The sequence below is a fragment of the Scatophagus argus genome, chromosome 8 (genome assembly GCF_020382885.2).
Source record: "Scatophagus argus isolate fScaArg1 chromosome 8, fScaArg1.pri, whole genome shotgun sequence".
NCBI classification, from domain to species: domain Eukaryota; kingdom Metazoa; phylum Chordata; class Actinopteri; family Scatophagidae; genus Scatophagus; species Scatophagus argus.
In genome coordinates this window covers 10285977-10306788 of record NC_058500.1, presented here as the reverse complement: position 1 = coordinate 10306788, position 20812 = coordinate 10285977, and positions in this window count along the sequence as shown.

Here is a 20812-nt window from a genome sequence, read left to right as displayed (position 1 = left end):
GCGTGTGTTGGAAGGGGGGTATATATGTACAGGAAGAGAGCCTGTAAATAAATCTGTTTGGGGATTGGGGGTGTGGGGATGAAATATGGTCCCAGGGATGTGGAGCAATGTGAAAAACTCGGCAACGCCAGGGAATAACAAATCTCCTGATGTCGCCTCGCCGCAAAATAAATACACTCCCCCATACAAGTCATCCATCTGGACTATGAATCGCAACAAAGACGCCCCCAATACATCCCCAACACACACAAACATACCTATACGCACACATATACCCAACGCCCATCTTACACAGCCATATTTATTTACACATTTGTTTGTTTTTGCTCGTGGGTGATTGGAAAGTGTATTTATTGTCTTTTTTGTGAATGAAACCTGATCTCCCCCCCCCCCACACACACACACACCACTCTGTCTTTGTCTTAATGGGTGCTTTGGATGGGAGGGCTGGGGTGGGGGGGTACAGGGTTTGTGGATCGGGCATTTTAACTAATGATCGATCACGAGGGATTAAATAATTAAATTTCAGCCTTGACAATTTAAAAGTCTCCCCACACGAATGAGGAAAGAGGGATAGATGAAAGATTCGGCCTGCAGCAATGTATCAGAAGGATTCAAGATCTAATACATTACAGGGGGAAAGTGTGTGTGTGCGTGGGGTTGGCATAGCGCTGTACTGTTTTTAGCTTAAGTGCATGCACACACACACTCAACCGTCTTTTCCTGATATATAGGCTATAGTAAGTACATTCAGCGAGCTGTGTAGGCCCACCAAGTCCATCTTTACTTTCCTTATCTGAGCCTCTTCTCCCAGACACTTATATTACTACAAGCACTAAAAGCTCACACGTGGAGCAATATGTGTCTGTGTTTAAGAAGAAAAAAAAAATTACCACTCACTAACAGCATAAAGGCATTCACTTTTCCAATAAAGGGATGAGATTTTTGCCATTATGTTGTTTTTTTGTAGAAATCAGCTTTTCTTTTTCCAATTAAGGTCTATTCTCTTGGCTTAATTAGGTCATGGTGAGCTGTGAGTCACGTGTGTGTGTGTGTGTGTGTGTGTGTGTGTGTGTGTGTGTGTGTGTGAGGGTCATTCTGTCCCTTCCAGGGATAAATATTAGTCCTCGTTGTTTGCAAATAGGTGATGTATGGTGGCCATATCTCTTGGTGCTGAATGTTTTTCAGAAATTTCCTCTCCTTTATCAATTGACTAACAAACCCATGTATCACTGCCACTCTCCCCCACTCCCCACATAAATTAAATAACCATCTCTCTCCCTCTCTCCTTATCTTTACTTCTCACATTCTGTTTCTCTGTGCTCTGTGATTCCCCTTTCAGTACTCCTTTAAGCTTTATTTGTTTTATTAAGTTTTGTACATTTTATAGGGTTTACCTCATTTCACAAACACACATCACGACGATGGTGTGGGAGTATCAATGATGCGGCCGTTACATATGTCTCAGTCACAAATTTCCCTGTGATGGAGATAATAAAGATGTTTTCCAGTGATTATCATTTTGCCTCCAGCATATGATTTTAATGTACTCATTGTCAGGAATGATCATCATAACTAAAAATATGTTTACACGTTTCCCTGTTATTCTCTCTAATTCTGCTTCCTTTCAGATGGACGCCGTGTAAAGAGCTACAGGCTGGAACTGGGCGGGTTCCTCTCTGTCACGAGATGATGACAGGAGGACGATTATGCCAGAGTGCCATATTGTAAACTACTCATCATTAGTGGGCCCATCCCGGCTAACGACCACACTGGAGATAAACAGGGGCGATGTGGAGAGCCATCTTCATCAGGAGGGCCGTTTAAGAGTGGGGCTCTGTCGTTACGCACAGCTGTATCACGCCAGGATATGGGAGATGTTGAGCTGTAAAGCTGCACTGTGAAACCAGGCTCAGCCCCTGCCTCGAGCTTTGCAGGGGTTCAGTGTTGTTCTGATCGCCCCTTTAAATCCATAATGATCGAGAATAGACAGATAAGTGCCTAAAACATCAGCCATGTTAAATTATTACCCTCCACTGAAGGCCTCCGGTGTCAGCCTCCCAGGGATGCTTACGAACTTCAGTCAATAGCATGGTGGGGAGTTGAACTGGTAGTTCATGTGGATCCCTCTCCCTCCCTCCTTCTGCCTCCTCCGCTTTGTTTATACACAGCACTCCCTTTTCAGCTCATCTCCTTTCCCAAAGTCATCAGTGGAAAACAAATAGATCTCTAGTCATGTGAATGACACTCCTCTGAAGACTTGCATACACACATTCAACACAAATAGAACTCAAAGGAGGGTTTGCTTGTCTTTCCGGGTCAATGGACTTACAGTTTAGACAAATCTAAATAGGAAATAATCTCTTCATGCTGCAGGATCAGAGAGTTTAAGCTTATTCACTGTCATCTCCTGTCCCAAAGCTCGACTCATTAAGAGTTCATTCAGTTTTATAAATAAACATGAATAAAACTTGAACAGTAGTCAAAAGTCAAATCTTGTAAACTGTAGGCTCAAGCGTTTTTAACTATGACTCAACTATCTTACTTTACATTCTCCATTTTTTTATTGTGTCAAGTAGAACATCCAAAACCACGGTGTTCAAATTGCTTTTTTTGTGTGACCAACTGCACAACACTGTCAATCTACAGTGAAGCTTAACAGCAAGAAGCAGCAAATTACCAGAAGCTGAAACCAGTGACATTTGTTCATTTTTGCTCAGTAGAAAACAACGAATCAGTAATTTTTGTCAATTCATTTTCCTTCAGCTAATTCATTTTATTCCATTACTTCCTCTTTCATTCTCAGTTTAAACCTAACATTTTTATATTCTCACCGATTCAGATCGGTCTTTGCTTCCTGTTTCTTCTTCATCTTAATCCCTCCTCTCCTGTGATGCATTTGGCATCTCTCTCATCTTGTCTCCCAGTAGCCCTCTCTCTTGTCCCTCAGATGGACAGGCCTGAGTTGTCTGGACAGGCCGTAGCTCTCCCCACAAATGCTTGAACAATTGGAGGTAAATACATTGGAGACAGCCCATTTGTTTTGTGCCGGCGGTGATGCATGCTTTTGCAGCAAGCAGCACATTTTTACCACGCAGCCCAAAGCAGCTGTGAGTAATGGACTGCTCTGGCCTGTCCACTCATTCTGCTATTTTTATTATTGTCTTCCTTATAGTTTTCATTTTTCACATCAGGGACAGAGAAAGTGAGGGGGGGAGCACAGAGCATTTCCTTCAAGTATGTTCTCTCCCTAAAAGAGGCGGGAAGCGAGGGCTCCACACACCCCCTCCTTCCCTTCACTTCATCATCTTCCATCAGCCGTCCCTTGCTTTTTTTTTAGTCACACTGACAGATTTCGTTGACTGCCAGGAAGAGACAAATAAGGGATTATCAACAGACAGTGCAATAATTCAGGTTGGACAGCTTCATAATAATTTTTCATCGATCCATCACTGTGCTTCTCTGGCGTGCTGTCTGGTTCAGCCTCTGGGGATCTTGGGGTATACGTAGATGTGGGACCTGGGATTCTATGACAGAAGAAGAAAACAAAAAGGAAGCCAACTTGAACTCAAACAGCACAAACGAAGCTGCTGAACAGAATATAAGAATATGTGTGCTTACCGTAGAAGCTGTAACCACAGAGCTGAAAAAGCTTGGCTCCCGCTTTGAAGATGATTCACTAAGTAGCTAAAATTATCTGCCGCTGCTGGCCCCGGGGAGAAGACTGGTATTTTGCATTGAGGCACTTGCATGGGCACCTATAATGGGTGCCTCTTAATTCCAATGACAGCTTTACAGGACCTGAGTTATGTATCCACAGCCATGTTGCTCGTTAGGCCCTGGCCAGGCTTCACACTGGGTTACACTACTACACCTCCTTCCCCCTCCCCTGCTCTTTCCCTCTACACACACGAATGTAAAATCAGCCATACACACACATTTATGAAGCACATCCTCACTCAACCCAGAGAGCTACTGGCCCACACAATTCCTCCACATTCCTTTTCTGGTATAATGGGGGTTATTTGTTCAAGTTGTTCAGCTTATGCTGGTATCAGATTTATTTTCTCGCTTCCTCTCTTCATTTGGTGCTCCTCTCCTCCACCTACATTTTCTTCTCCCCTTATCGTCTCTCACCGTGCCCACCAGGCAAACACCGTCTCCTTCTCCACCCCTCTCCCCCTGCCTCCATCCTCCTGCTCTCCGCTGCTGTACCAACAGTAGCAGGGTCCTGCTGGGTGATCCATCTCTGTCAGCCTGCTAAAATGATAATGCCAATTAAAGCAGAGGAGTAATTGCCCTCCGCTGCCTCTGATCCCCTGCGGACCCTCAACAGGAGCCATGGCCCCAAATACGAATGAGACCCGGGCCCCTAGAGGCCCTCGCCTGGGCCTGAGAGTGAGGACAGGTGGTGAGGGGAGCGGATGGAGATGGAGGGGGTATGTGATTGGTGGGACGGAGGGCAGAGCGGGGGAGGAGGGGTGATTTGTAACTTTTAACCTCCACTGATCACCGATGGCCTTGACAAGGAAGGAGTGGAGGAAGGAAGAAGAGAGATCACACACATACACAAGCGCCGTTGTTGCACATGGATGAACACACACACACATATGTTCAAGGTCGCTGTCAGAGGACTTATGGCCCTTGCCACCATACGCAGACTTTCAGTGTGAGAAGCCTAATAGGAAGTGAAAGGACTATCCGGCAGCAGACTGTAACACCACTGATCAGAGGTGACATAGCTGCACTCTCAGGTCAGCCAGGCAGCCATTATTACCACAGTCACTATCACAAATTCACTTTTAGGGCTATTGTCTTCTTTCTGATAATGTGCACACAGGATCTAACCAATGATCGTTATATCTTGACACGTTCTCCATCTTTTCTAGCGGAAGAGAAGGTGACAGCACACAGACCCACTGAATGATTATGTTTCGCCAACATTTCAACCACAACTGAGTTTCCTTAAGGTATGTTTGTTAATCATGTTTCTTTGCTGCTATTGTTCAGTGAAAAAAAGAAATAATAAATGCTGTGTAGGGCTGCAATTAACAGTTATTTTGGTTATGGATTAAATTCTTCATTATATTCTTAAACATTATTTCCAGTCCACAGTTCAGGAGATGGAGTTCATGTATTCAAACAGTGCAAAAATATATTCCGAAATGTGGATCTCTTCAAAGTCTTTTTAGTCTCAATTCCCTGTTCCCCTGTTGGGCTGCGACGGAAGCGTAGTCACAAAAAGAAGGAATTTTGTACTAAAAAGGTTGTAACTTTGCAAGATATCCACTTGATTAAGGTTAATTCAGATTGCTTTTTGTGTCTGAACAACATCCCAAAACATCCAAATTCATGGCCATTAAGCAGAGAGAAACCACCAAATCTTCATACTGCAGAAGTTGGGACCAGTGACTGTTTAGCATTTTTTCTTGATAAATGATTAACTGACTGTGAAAATGGTAGCTTCCTGTCAGTCAACTAGCAGATTAAGTGACTAATTGTCTCGGCAGTCCACCATCTCAATCCCAGATTCTTGTTAAAGGTGACGCTCCATTACCACGACTGAACAAACGGAGACCTTCTGCTTCGACTTCACCACCGGCCAGGCAGCCATGACAGCCCATGTATCATGGCATACTTATGACGGCTCTGCATTGTATACACGTGTGTGAGAGTATTTTATTACTACTCAGTTGCAGGAGTGTGTGGGTGGAAGGCTGGACGCCGGACACAGTGTGTAGGTGGCTGTTAACACAGGCTCCATCACCCATCATGACTGGGTGGTGACCTGTGGCACAGACCAGCAGGAGAGTGCAGCAGCGGGGAACGTGACACATTATGCTATAAACAAATGGGCTTACCGCTGTGTTTTTTTCTCTGTTTCATCTGCTCAATCTGTGGGGCTTCTCTGTGGGTCCATAAGCACATTTAGGACACATGGGAGACAGGTGTCTTGCATGGTGGGTTGAGGCGTTGACAGGAGCGAGACACTGCTGCTGCCTGAGCATCAGGAGAGCAGCTGACGAGCTCCATTACAAGAGTAATGACCACCAGAGCAATAATCTCTAACTTCATCAACGCAGGTTATGCCAGCAGGCAACCAAATGCTTTCAGTATGTTCTGCATTATGATTGTCCTCTCAGCTAAAATCATAGTAACAGTAACAATAATAAAACACGGAGGCTCACATTGACTCTGCCCGGCTACACTACGCTGTGTGTCGTAACGTCTTAGCACCATGTCGTGGGCTCGATGCTAACATTGACTTATTACAAGGGAGCGTGCCGCCAAATCCATAATTAGACTCCTTTTGTTGCCCCCGTTGTTGTTGAAAATGTAATTATGAAAGATGAAACACAGCCTTCAATGAGATGGCTGTAAAATAGCATAATTAATATGGGCTTTTGCGAGAACAATCCCCGCTTTACGGGAGCCCCGCGTTGGCCGTGAAATTAATTAAGTGTGCCAGGATTTATGGCTTGTGCTTGGAAATGAAGAGAATTAATCGCAGCCTGAAGATGGATGGTTGCTGGAAAATGATGATGCCCAGGACCATGTTGGGGGCGGGGGTGTAACTGCTTTAGGGGGCGCTCTTGGAGGAAAATAGAAGGTTTTGACACAATTATACACCCCCAGGCAACAGCTGGGACAGTGGTGGGATGCAGTACTTTTTTAGGCCAGCTTGGAGTTATCAGATTCTTTACACTTCCAGCCCACCTGCACCTTTTCCCTGCACTCTACATATGGCCCCGAGGTGGAGTTAGCTTTGGCAAAGTGGAGATTTCTTGGAGCGCAGAAGAGTTGTGTTTGTTTTTCTGCTGGCTGTTTTATTGCACATGACTAATGTTTTATTTTGTACATCCTCCTCTATCGGCTCTCGGTTCAAACAGATGAAAACTAATCATTTAATGGATATAATTCTAACAGTTATACCACAAACACAATCCAGATTTGTGACACTTATTGCTCACATAAGTCAAATCAAACTGCAGGTATTTACACGACAATAGAGCAAATAAACAAATATGCAAATAATGCAACATTAACACTGGAAAATACTCAGGAGCTTCTAACAAGCAGGTACTATTTCTGCTTTGAGACTGTCACGTGGGTTGAAGGTATAAAAAAATCTTACTTCCAAAGTATCCTAAAAAGTCCTTTGTCCCACCACTGACCCAGCTGTTGTCTGTTGAACAAAGGCGAAGAAAAATAACCAAATCCATGCTTTGTTACTTGGCAGCTAATATTAAACACAAATTGTTAACTGTGACCTCCTACACTGTCCTTAGACCCAAAACAAGCCCTGAAACACAACCTCCCAACCCTCCTACTGCCCCAACACTGACTTTCAGGTCTGTGTGTGTTACGTGTGTGTTTATGTGTGTGTGTGTGTGTAATAATGGAAGGCTAATTACCCACCTCCCATGTCCCTCTACAGCGCCACAATGTCTGGGTTAGGTCTGTGTGTGGGATGGTTCATGGTGGTAATTAGCTTGATACACACACACTTTCTCTTTCTCTCTTTGCAGACAAGATAAATGAAGGCTGGGTGGGTGTCTGTTGTTGGACAGTTGATTGGGCAGGTACTATGGGAGTGTCTGGGGTCTCCAGAGCATGTCCGCTCTGATAATTATGTGTGTGTGTGTGTGTGTGTGTGTTTGTGTGAGCTCCTCTGCTGAGAAGGAGCTCTCAGCCCAAATTGCTGTCTCTTGTCTCATTGTCAGAGTGATTATGAAATATTGTTTAATTTACTGGGTGGTGGAGTCTTGTGTGATTTTGATGAATCGGACCTTTTATTTCTTCATTCCCTTTATTGTCTAGTGGTTAGGTGTCGTGTGTTTGCACGCTCGAGTGTGCTGAGTGTTGGTACCCATGTGAATACAGCACACACTGTTACAACCACACTGATAGAAGCGTGGGTTTAATGTGTGGAAATATGAGATAAAAGTGAGCTCAAAGTAGAGGCACAGTGAGAAATGCCTTGCTCAAAGGACCTGGGCTTATGACAAGTATAATACACTGTAAAACATAATATCCTGTGTTGCTGCAGTGGGGAAAAAATGCAGTCTTCTTCAGTTTTGTTATAACAAGATGTATTTCATGTTATTATAAAATATATTCTGATAATTATAAGATACTAAATCATTGTGAAACCTTACTTGTAAGAACAATATGTGACTTTATCTTGTTATATTGTTATCTCACAAGATAAACATCTCGTTACAATGTGATAAGCTGGCATATTCTTATAACAAGAAACTCATCATTGAGAAACATTTTAGCCAATTATGTAACATGACTGATGAGCATTTAACATGAAAATATAAACACGTTTGGTTTTTTTTTAAGTATTATAGTTGTGGGTTGCTGTCTGGTTTTGTTTGTGCGCCTGTGTGTAACCATGTGTGTATACTTGGTATCAGTAGTTATCATTTACCAGACTATAGCTCGATACATGGCAGATGTTAAAGTGTCTGACAAGAATGGACATCTCCTATCCTCCAGACAGTGCAAGCGATGTACAGTAACTGACATCAGGTATGACAGTGCACTTAAATGCACTTTTGGTTCAGCGCCTCCCTCTTTCATCTGTCTCTGTCTAAAACCTGACCACATACGGTCCCTCATGAGGTTGTACGCTGATAAATGAAACGTAATATCCTAAAATTCTCAGTGCCAAGTTTGTACCCACCATCACCCCTCTGGACACTGCTTGGGTTTGTCCAGTTCCTTCAAATGGAGTTTTACATAGTTACATAGGAGAAGAAAACTACAACAACAACCACAACAAATTTATCTAGTAACCCCTCCAATAGTTTCCTGTAGATGTGAATGTGAGTGTGCCTGTCTAGCTGTCAGCCCTGTGATAGCCTGGTGACTTGTTTATGAAATAATGTTAAAACAAAAATTCTAGTTAAAAACAAGGATTTATTATCTTGTAAAGATAATAGGAAAAAGATCCAAGTTGATCTGTACAAACCACGTTGGAGTGGGTTCATCTTTTGATTTGAAAACTTAAAGTGTTCTTTTTTAGGTTTATTGAATTTGTTATCTCAACTTCAGTGAACTCTCGTCACTTGGTTTTAGTTTGTCTCTTTTCATTAGCTGACTTGAATTGATTTACTAAGTTAACTTATGTCAGATAACTCAACAGGAGAACTTAATGTTATAAAGTTGAGCGAGCTTAAACGATTACAGTGTTATTCAAAGCTCAAATCCTACATGGATCTCTGCGCGTGCTGGCCTGAGTGTAGAGATGTTGAGGAAGTTGTGTGTGACATTTAAGAATAGACAGCATTCAAGAGTCTCTGTGTGTGTGTGTGTGTGTGTGTGTGTGTGTGTGTGTGTGTGTGTGTGTGTGTGTGTGAGAGAGAGAGAGAGAGAGAGAGAGAGAGAGAAAGAAGGGGTGGGAGGGTGAGGGGTGTCTAGGCCCACTCTAATTGATTATACCGCTATCGACACAGACCCGGGAAAACAGGCACTCACTTTCCTCTTGATTGAATTAAACACCTTTTATGGGGCAAATCGATGCGACAGAGATGATGGGGGGGGAGATAAAGGGAGACGAGAGCCGAGTGTTATGATATGTGGAGGTGAGATCTGTCTTTACTCTCTCAGTCTCTCACATATTCACGAAGTCAGACACACACACACACAGACAGGTGAGAGGTCGGATGCGATGTTGTAATTCAGGCAAATCAATGCTTTTAAAGCATTTAGCCATGCCTCGTGATGAAGTACAGTCAGAATAGACCCGCCAAGCAATATATGCCCCAGACTCAAATCAATCATGATTACAGGAGGGCCAGGCTGGGACAGTGCAGTGAATGGACAGAGGGATGACTGGACTCCTTTCACTCCCTTTATAGTTTGATCAAAAACTGATTATTAAAAAGAGTGCTGCATATAAGACATCCACTGAGGAGACATTCAGAAGAGTATGTACTCCATACTTACGTGTACAAAGTGGAAAAACAGTAACATTAACTATGACTCCTTTTTGTTCAAGTGTCCCCGTAAGCCAGCTTGCACAACACCAGAAACTGAGGCAGCTAAATGGAATTAGACAGCATTAACTGTATTATTTACACTTGTGCTTTCCGTGCTGCGACATGTCTAAAAGTCTTCAATGAACAAGGCCTAGTCAGAAGATGAAAAACCTCCTGCATATATCTGGAAGCCTCATTCTTTTGTGTAGCTCTATTTAATGCTGTTTCATGACTTTAGAACATCTTGGGGAAAATATCTCATTTAACATTTGTGTCAGTGAGTGCATTCCCTGGTGACCTTGTTGTCCTAGCCATGCTGCTGGGGTATTACATCCTCTGTTTGTTCTTTCACTCAAAGATAAGTGTTTGGGATGCTTTCTCTTCAACTGATTTTTATTTTTTAGTTGGTAGGAGGCTCATGCTCCTTTCCCTATATGATGTTGTCTACATTTCCCAAGTCTCTACAAAGGATGGGGTGAGTCAAATGCATGACCAGTATAATACATATGCCAGTTATAATGCACAAAAATACCAGATATTAACCGCAACGACAAATACCAGACTGTTCCTTTAAAAGAGAACTTGACAGATTTAGCATTACCCTCCTGTAACATTATCGGACTCACAGTGTCAAACACAAGAGACTGCGTCTTTTTGTGAAATAAATTCTCCTACCTTGTTAAAATAGGGCACCACACATTACCCAAATCACACAGACTGCTGACAGTGTGATTTAGTTGGTTTTGCTATTATAGTATTTTAAGCAGAGATAAGGAGTGGACTATTGAGGTCTGGTAGCATCAACAGCATTCTTTTAACTCCATACCTCAAAATTGTAGTCCTCAGACCCAACCCATGTTGCCTCAAGTGACCTCATGTGAAGCAGCTTAACAGCTTTTAACTTATTTTTACATCTGGGGAAAAGATGACAAGGAATATTGGTGGTGGAATGAGGAAGTGCAGAGGAGTATTCAGAGGAAGAGGTTGGCTCGGAAGAAGTGGGACGGTGAGAGGACTGAGGAAAGTAGGCAGGAATATACGGAGATGCAGCGAGAGGTGAAGACAGAGGTGGCAAAGGCCAAGCAGAAGGCATGTGAGGACATGTATCAGAGGTTGGACAGTAAGGAAGGTGAGAAGGACTTGTTCCGGTTGGTGAGGCAGAGGGATAGAGATGGGAGGGATGTGCAGCAAATTAGAGTGATTTAAGATAGTGATGGAAGTGTGTTGACGGGGGACAGGAGCGTGAGGGAAAGATGGAAGGAGTACTTCAAGGAACTGATGAATGAGGAAACTGAAAGGGAAAGAAGGGTTGATGAGGCAACTATTGTTGAGCAGCAGGTAGAAAAGATTAGTAAGAGTGAAGTTAGGATGACTTTGGGAAGTGTGAAGGTGGTTGGTCCTGATGACATACCTGTGGAGGTATGGAAATGTCTGGGAGAGATGGCAGTGGAGTTTCTGACTGGTTTGTTTAACAACATCTTACAGAGTGAGAGGATGCCTGAATAAACGGAGGAGTGTTTTGGTGCCGATTTACAAGAACAAGAGAGATGTGCTGAGTTGTGGAAACTACAGAGGTATCAAGCTGATGAGCCAAACATTGAAGTTGAGGGAAAGAGTAGTGGAAGCTAGGCTAAGGGGAGAAGTGAGCGGCATTATGGTTTCATGTCGAGAAAATGCACTACGGATGCAATATTTGCCTTGAGAACGCTGATGGACAAGTACAGAGAAGGTCAGAAGAAGCTGCATTGTGTCTTGTTGATCTAGAGGGAGCATATGATAGGGTGCCATGAGGAAGTCAGGAGTGGCAGATAAGTATGTTAAAGTGGTGCAGAATATGTATGAAATTAGCAAGACAGTGGTGACGTGTGCGGTAAGGTTACAGGGTGCAGAGGTACAGAAGGTGCAGGACCTTAAGTACTGAGGGTCAATAATCCAGAGCACCGGGGAGTGTGGAAAACAGGTGTGCAGGCAGGACGGGACAGCAGGACAGTGACCTTGAAGAAAAGACATGAGGAAGAGCTGGAGGTAGCAGAGCTGAAGATGTTGAGGTTTTCTTTGGAGGTGACCAGGATGGATAGGCTCAGGAATGAGTACATTAGAGGGACAGCTCATGTGAGATGTTTCAGGAAAGGAAAGGAAAGATCTTTCATCTGCACTAGTACCGTCCAATACCTCTAAACAAATTCAGTCTCTAAGCCACAAGAGAAAAAGATTGCTATGATGTCAGAAAGCACCAATACCTCAAAAATATCAGCCGAGACAACAGGCGAAGTGACATCATCCCCACAAAACTGACATAATCAATACAAAACAGGAGGCCGATCATGATAAACCTCTACTGTTCTCTAATTAGTACGCTGACCCACCCATCCTGGCCTGCGTTTTAATAGACCTCACAAGGTAGGAACAGGACAGCATGACCTCATGTGGCCATAGGGAGAGCCCACCAGGCCCACCACCCATCCTAATTAGCTCCTCAGACGTCCAGTCTTGGTCCACTATGACTACATTAGTCACTAACGGCACCTTACCACTGACCCCCACAAACCACCACACTAACTCTGTAGTCTGACTCGGCCAATCAACACTGCTGTCAACATCGGCCAAACCAATTAAAGTGTCTAATGAGCGTCTTGTATAACACTAACATGGCCATTAAATAGCGTTTAAAGAGAGTACAGGGGTATCGGGTGGAGGGCTGTGGGTTATGGTGTCATGGCTTATTAGTATTCAAGCAGCGTTTGGTTTCCATTAAGACAGCGATCATAAGCGCCTCAGGTGACTCAATGGATCCGGATGCCGGTGATGTGATGATGTGATCCAGGACTTTATAAACAGCTCTCAGTCCGATGAGAACAATCTTGCCTCATAAAGAGCACTTTTGATTTCATTTGCGAATACAGAGATATGCAAGAAAAATAAATAAATAAAGTGTGTGTGGAATGTGTTTGAGAAAACAGTGACTTGACAGTATTACACAGGCACTCAGTTTAATACCCGGCCATAATATTGCTGAGGGAACAGACCCAAGGCGCTACTCTCTTTTATTAGTCATTCACTGGGATTATGGACACATTGCTTCCATTACCTAAGAGAGAGGAGCAGAAGACTTGTCCCCCTGGGGATGGCCAAATAACTCTCTCTATCTCCCTCTGTCTCCCACACACACACACACACACACACACTCACAGACATTAACATACACTCTGTGGCTTAAATAGATTTGAGCTACGGTGCACAGGCGTACACACAAACACGCTCCATCATTAAGATGAACGTGCTCTTCTATGAACCCTTTTTACCAGCAGGAAAACAGGATCAATACTGCATGTAAATAAATGGCAACTAAAAAGATCCATGATACATTTGCTGAAATATGAAATATGACAAAGACTTTTTACCTGTACTTTTGACTTGTCTCTTTGATGCACTGTTTGAGGATAATATGTATGTTCACGTCCTCCATTATTTACATGGTAGGTATCCGTAGGACTCTCAGACACAGGTAGAGGTTAGATATGATCAGGTCAATTTTGTATGCATGCACTCACACAGACACACAGCCAGCCACACACACACACACACACACACACACACACACACACACACACAGACACAAGCGGTTTTGTCAGCAGTGATGTGTTGAGGCTGATGGATGGCAGCAGAGACCGAAGGGATGGACAAATAAATTTGATTTGTCTTAATTCAGGAGAACTGTGAGGTGGCGGTGACCCTCATCAGTGCGTTCCTGCTGCAGCCATGAATGCATGTATCAAAGTAAATCAATTACCAATCGATATGATTCTATAATTTGCATAAATCAGACTGCTCTCTCCCCTCTTGTTTCTTCTGTCTCTTCTGACACAGCGAGCACCTTCATCTTCGTCTTCACTCTTTCACTCCATCATTTCTCAATCTCTTCACACAAGCTGCCCAACTTTCATGTGATCTTGCTTATGAAAGATTATGATGAGCCTTGGGTTCAGAGATGCAACAGTCCATCATGATATTCTACACTGAATATTTCACAAGTGGAAATATGCCTCTGTTGGCTCTTACAGCAGGAAGAAAAGTTAATCATCTCCGATAATTAGATCATCACAACAAACAATAATAATTAGATCATCACGACAGACAAATAGGCTCAATAAACAAATAGATGCTTTGCAATGACACGCGCACGCTTTTCTTACACCTTAGCATTGTTATTGGGAATACTGGCTAGCTTTACCTATTCTGGCCTCAGTCATAGAAGTGAACATCGCTTGTTGGTTAAACCGCTTGCAACTCAGACATTTGCTTGTGACAAGATATTGCTGTTGTTTTGCTTTAAAGGGTCACATCTCAAAAAGGTTGAGGAGAGAGCCTAAGGAGAGAACAGAGTATAGCTTGATAGAAATGAGAGAAGGGGCTAATGTGACCTGTACCACACACTTCACTGGTACTCTCCATCATGTTATCAGTCACCAGTTCATAGAATCACAAGCCCTCTTTGCTAAAGTAAAAATTGTGTAAAATCCCTGAAGGCAGAAAGGAAGCACTCGGTCTTCTTTCATTGGGCCAATCCTGAGCTGAAATTCATGTTCAAACATTTGTCATTTAATAGAGGCAAGATGCATGAGCAAGAAAACACAAGCAGGGAGAGTAGCTGCCTGTTGACATCAATTCAGAGAATTAATGTGCCTCAACAAATCTTGTTGTTTTATTTCTGCCAGTGCCTCCATTATGCACTTCTAGTCATTAGAGCTGATACTTAATGATTGACACCCGAATAAAGTGCACCTTCAGTGCATCGCTTATCATGACCTGCTCTTGTGCACAGCATAGGCATGCACACATGCCTCTGTGCACACACACATATTAATATTCACTCTCTTAAACACACAAACACACACAACTATACACCCACTCTCCTAAACCCCAGTGTGGGCATAAATTTCTCTCTGTGACTTCAAAGACAAATAGGCAATAAAAGTGCCAGGGGTGTTCACACACGCGTTTCTGGCACAATCAAATCAATTTCCTCTAAGTAGCCATAAACATGTTCTCTTTTAAAAGGTGTGAGAAGGGTCCCATTATCCCTGGACCCCCTGGCCTGCTCGTCCACCCAGAGGTCTCTCCATAGGGGTCAGCATCAAGGCCTAATCTGTCTCAGCCTGCTAGATCCATCTGTAGCTCTCAGACACAGAGAGATCAGGACCTCAGCCACATCCACGACTTCTGATCACAAGACTACGTCCATTAATCAGTGGCAGGCAGGACAGTGACAAAGAGGTTGCCTGGCAGGGGGTTAGAGTTCGGGGAGCTACCTCGGCCCTGCTGTAGGGCTCAGCCTGTGCTCAAGGAATGTGGAGGTCTGCAAGAGGGACCAGACATGGAACTCTGTTGTGGTCAGTGTTGTTAATCAACAATTGTTGTGCCCGATCTGTTATTTTTACAGATTCATCAGTATGATGAAATCTCTTAAGACCTGTGATCCTGTTTCTTTCATCCTCATACCTCTTGCAAAAGGGTTTGGTCCATTGTGATACAGTTACTGTAGTGGCTTCAAGGGGGGTACTGAGACTACAATTACCCTGGTTGTCCTTCCCATGGAGAATGATTGTAATTGTAATTGACTATAACCACTTTTTGCATATAAGCCCCATGTAAAACACTCATCCCCCACCTTGCAAATGCTCCTTGTGCCCCCTCTTTCCACAGTCTCCACTGTCTGCTAAACCTTGGGCCTCCGGCTTACACTCATGGGAGTTGACACTCAGCTCCTACAAATCCAGTTAATATTCAATGGCTTATTAAAGATTGATTGTGAACAGTAAAGGGGGAAATCACACACACAGAATAGCACAAAATCCTTCCCTTTGCTTGTAATTGTACTTTATGGAGGAGCTTTGGTTCTGCTGCTCCCCTGGTCCTTGTTAGGGAAGGTTGGAGATGTATACACCTGCAGTGGCGAGGACCACGGCCTGGCCCAGGTCAACCCAGTCCTACCCAGGCTATAAACACCAGGCTAGGGCAATCAGGCACAGGATTGCCCCCCTGAGAGAGCAGTTCATTTCTAGTGCTGAAATATTTAGGAGTCTGAGCATGCCCTAAGAGACTAGAAGTACAGCAAATCTTTAGACACAGCCCTGTATATATGCTGGAAGGAGTAATCCCTGCACATCCCAGTCCAGGTGAGCTTTGCTGATGTTAAAAGAAACCATCGGTACATATGTGTACCTTGGAATGATTTAAATATTCTCACATGTTAGTTTTATTTAAATACTCGGCATTATTTTAACCAATTTGTTATTTTTAAGTTCATTATGTTCCACTTAAGTTTTCTAAGGCCTTTAAATCAAGCTTATAGCTTTTGCTGTCTTGGTTTCTCCCTCTCCCCTTTTTCTCTCTTTCTGCCTGACCCCTGTGACCCTCTCAGCTTCCCAGGAGTCCCTGGCCTAGGCAACGCCACAAACACAATTTCCGTAATGTCATTTGCAGCGTGGATGAAGGAGAGAAAGTCCTAGCTGTCAAAACCACCTCGACGCTGGAGCGAAGAAAACACGACCCGACACATGACAGATTCTTAGGTTTGTACAAATGGACAGCTCCCCAACTCCCCTCCTTCTCTCACTTCAAACCTCTCACCTCTTCTCTCTGCCACGCAGCAGCACCTTTTCCCTCTGTGCCCCTCCTCTTTTTTTAAAAAAACCATCTGCTCTCCCACTCACTCAACCACTCTCCAAATGTCTTGCCCTCACCCTTTCCCCAAAGAGTGTCAGTCCCTCGCTCTCCCCATGTCAAATGGGCAGAAATTACTGCATTATTAAGTGCGTGCGTGGACGGCCGAGCCTCATCAAATCTAAATGAATCAGACTGTCACCTGATTCCCGCTCTTGATGCACAAATATGGAGTCTTAAATGACTGAGAACTATGCTAACCTATTTTTCTTGTTTTATATTATCATTCTATAATGTAAGTAATCAGTCTGTGATATACTATATAGAGGTGCATGTATAAAAGTGCACATAAACAGTATTTTTTTCTTTCTGTCATTTTCCTCGCTATGGTTTATCCCCTTTCTTTAGCCTTCACCTCCTTTTGCTGGCATCGTAAAGAAAGGTAGGACCCTCTCAATCATTGGCTCAATCAATGAAGATGATTGGACCAGTGAACAGGAACGCATTGGGTTTACACCTCCAACCTGCTCTGCACCTGATGTGACCCACAGCCACCCAGAGTGCGCTCACATCCCATTTGTCACTGCAGTTTTTCCTGGAACAGGCGGATAAGATTGAATGGGCCCCCATGAAAATATGATTTTGAGTACGCATTGTTAACTCACCGGGGAGAGGCTTTTGCCAAATTCTATCAAAGTGTGCAACTGTGTATTAAATGACTATCAAAAGGCCAGCCATCATTTTTCATGCCTTAAACATGGTGTGCCTCACGACTTACCCCTCTACAATCACAAAGGAGCCTATTGCTATTGATCTGCTGTGAAAATGTGTTAACGCAGGATGTGACAGTGCCACAGACAAACAGAGGCGAGACAGTTTTGGATATGAAGTCATGGTTAGTATATCAGGGGGCTGTATGGCGCGTGCGGAGGGCTGGGTTAATGTAGCCACTTGCTCTATGTGCAGATGGAGAGAAGACCTCGGAGTCACTTTCTTCCCACGCTATGGCCAAAAGTTGCCGTTCTGTTGCAGTGATCCATATGGAAGCAGGTGGGCGCGGGGCCTTGAGTGGGCGAGAGGGGGTCCCAGTGGGCGGTGGGTCATGGATCCTGGGTTGACGAAACATAGGAGTCTCCCACAGAAGAGAATGGTGGCTGAATGTGGTCTTCAGTGTGTAGGAAGAGAGCTGGTTAAAGTTTAACCAGCCCCATCCTGTTCTCCGCAACCCTCCATCAGCCAGCCAGAGCAGGGCCCAGCCCCACAGCCTCCACCCCCACTGACCCCCACCCTGTTAGGGACAGAATTGATGGATCGCCCCTGTCATTGTGCCCTATAAGGGGACCAGTGCAAAGAGAGACCCGGACTCCTTGTTAATCTGACCCTCTAAGCCAGAGTGGACAACGCAACACATTATGACAGCCCCTCCACCCCTCCAAAAAGCAGAAAGAGAGCACATGGCATGTAACTAAAGTCACCCGCCTACATATGAACCACGGCACTCTCCTCTTTTCCTTTCTATCCAGCCTATTTTCACCCCCACCCCCCATAAGCCATGACAGGAATGTCTTAGAAGCTGAACGCGTTTGGCGAGGAGTATAAAAAGAACAGAGAAAGTTGGGCAGAAAGAGAAATGAGAGGTGGAGGAGAGAGACGGCGAGCAGCTGTGTGGAGTGACAGGATGCAGCGCACATGACTAATGGTGCCGGATGAACCTGTGATATTGACGAGTGATCAGTCATGTGCTGATGCCATCTCTGCCCCAAACCATGTGTTCACATGCTCAGACTGTTATAATGTCTCTGCTGTTTTTTCCGTCTTGATTATAAGAAAATGATACATCAAAGTAATGTAATGTCAGAAAACCAAGGGAAAGACATGATTTGCTCAGTTACAAAGGGGCTTAGAGAGCAAATAAAACAATTCAACGTAAGAAGACAAAGTACTGTCTTGTTAAGTTTAATTACACTGGTTGTATGCAATCAATGTAGTTTTTAAACACGTTCGTTTTAATTATTTGTCCTCATGGTGACAATTAAACAACCTTTTCCAAATCAGCAGATCTGATGCCAAGCGGAAAAGGTATTTGTTACTTGGAAGGATATTTTTACATTTATAGACATTATCAGCAACAAAAGTAGCTAAAATTCAGCATTTGAATCTTCACACAAAATTTATGTCAAATTAATGAATTAATATTGTTTTTTTAAGACAAGTAAAAGTCAACGTCTTTAATATCTGAAGTGTGAAAATGACTGCTCAAACAATGACAGAAGAAAGAAAATCACAATTTGTGATGGTCTTCCTCTTGATTATTACATGTTCCCCTTGGGGTGAGCTGGCAAAGTTAATTTTACTGGTTTGTTAAGGGAACATGATGTCAAGCCCTCACAAGGAAATGCAATACACCCATGCAAAAGACCTGGGTCAAGTTTCCCGTTTTCGGGAAGGAAAAAAACCATCTTGAATTTGTTTTCCTTCGTCCTGTGACAGTGGGGTCAGAACTCCGCCCATCTGGGTCCAAACTAGAGAAACTGGGTGTCAGTGGGTGACGGAGAGGGGCGCCACAGTCCAGGATGTACGTGTGTACTCGCATGTGTGTGTGTGTATGTGGGTGGAGGGGTTGACACACACACACGCTGCACCTCTCTCAGCTGACTCTGAGAATATGTTTGCGTGGGACAAGTCCACCAAGACCCATCCATCAACCGGGTCCAAATACGCCCTGCGCCACTGTTGACACGGGGTTAACAACTTGACACTGACAGAGGTGGGCGAGGCCTGCAGCAGAATGGAGACTGTGACAGAAAGAGAGATGGATTGGACTGTGATCGACATTCAATTTGAATTATTGCAAATATCTCCATTTAGCAGAAAATTGAGTACATTATGAGGTGTACATGCTGCTGGACAAGTGAGAGCGAGTGTTGTACACAGAAGAAACGGTTTGATCCGAACTGTTTGCAAACAAACTGTAGAGGTGAAAACAAGCAGTGATATACCTCCTCATGACCTTGTCCTTACTTCAGAATATTGCTTTAGGACTAAATAGACAAGCTTGTCAACTGCCAGAGATGAGTTATGTTGGAATTGTTCATGAAGACATTAAACTTCCTTCCTCTCAGTAATCACTGTGCATTATTACACATTAAACATGCACTAATGTACAAGTCATCAATTCTGTGGTAAGACAACAACCAGAAAGTGATTAAAAACTTTTAGGCGGCATTGATTTAAAAACTACTTTGTGGGCTACGTGGAAAAAAAACCACGAGCTGCTCATAAAGTTGTAAATCAGGAATGACGAACAGGTCGTGATGCCGGGAAAGTTCCCGTCCGATGGAGGCTGAGAATGTAAAGTAAATCTCTGAGTGGCTGTGGCAGGGATGCAGGTGGAGGAAAGCGCAAGGGAAATGTAGCGTAATCTCAGCCTCAGCCACGTTATCGGCTGGGCTTTTTAACACAGGGGCCAATTTAATTGCACTTAAAGCAGAATGGCAGAACATCAATCTTGATGAGTGGATCTGCATCACAGTTCTCCCAGGCCAATCTATCAGTATCTGTGCCTCTGGGTAGCCTCCCCCCAACGCTAACACACTCATATAGGCCCATACTCCCTCACCATCCCATCTGCACATTCTCATCATGCTCTGCTTTTTTTTTTTTTGGTTTTGTTTTGTTTCGTTTCAGTGTTGTAGCCCGTAGAAGTAATCCATCATGAGCAAAACAGTATTTCCACATTAGAGTATGGCAATATTCTGTACTGTTATTGTCAACAAATCAAAGGAAAAGACTGAAACAACAGTTCTTCAGCTGGTTTCCCAATACTTTTGACTGCTGTCTGACGCTTTAATTTAAGAGATAGGCTAAAAACTTTGCTAAAACTTCCACTATTTCTCAAAGCAGAGCGAGCGGTGTTTTTGTCGGGCATTCGCGTTCAGCTATGGAATATCAGCACTAGTGAGTATTTATATTATCAGGACAGAGTGTGTTGGATTGATTCAAAATGAACAACAGAGCCCATGTTCAATGCAATGGAGGAACATGTCAGCTGGTTCAACAGTGTGACTCTTTCGTGTTTTTTTTTTAAAATTGTTTTTATTTTTTTATTTTAAATCTGGACAACAATGGAGGTTTTTCTTGTGCAGGGGATAAGGCTGCAA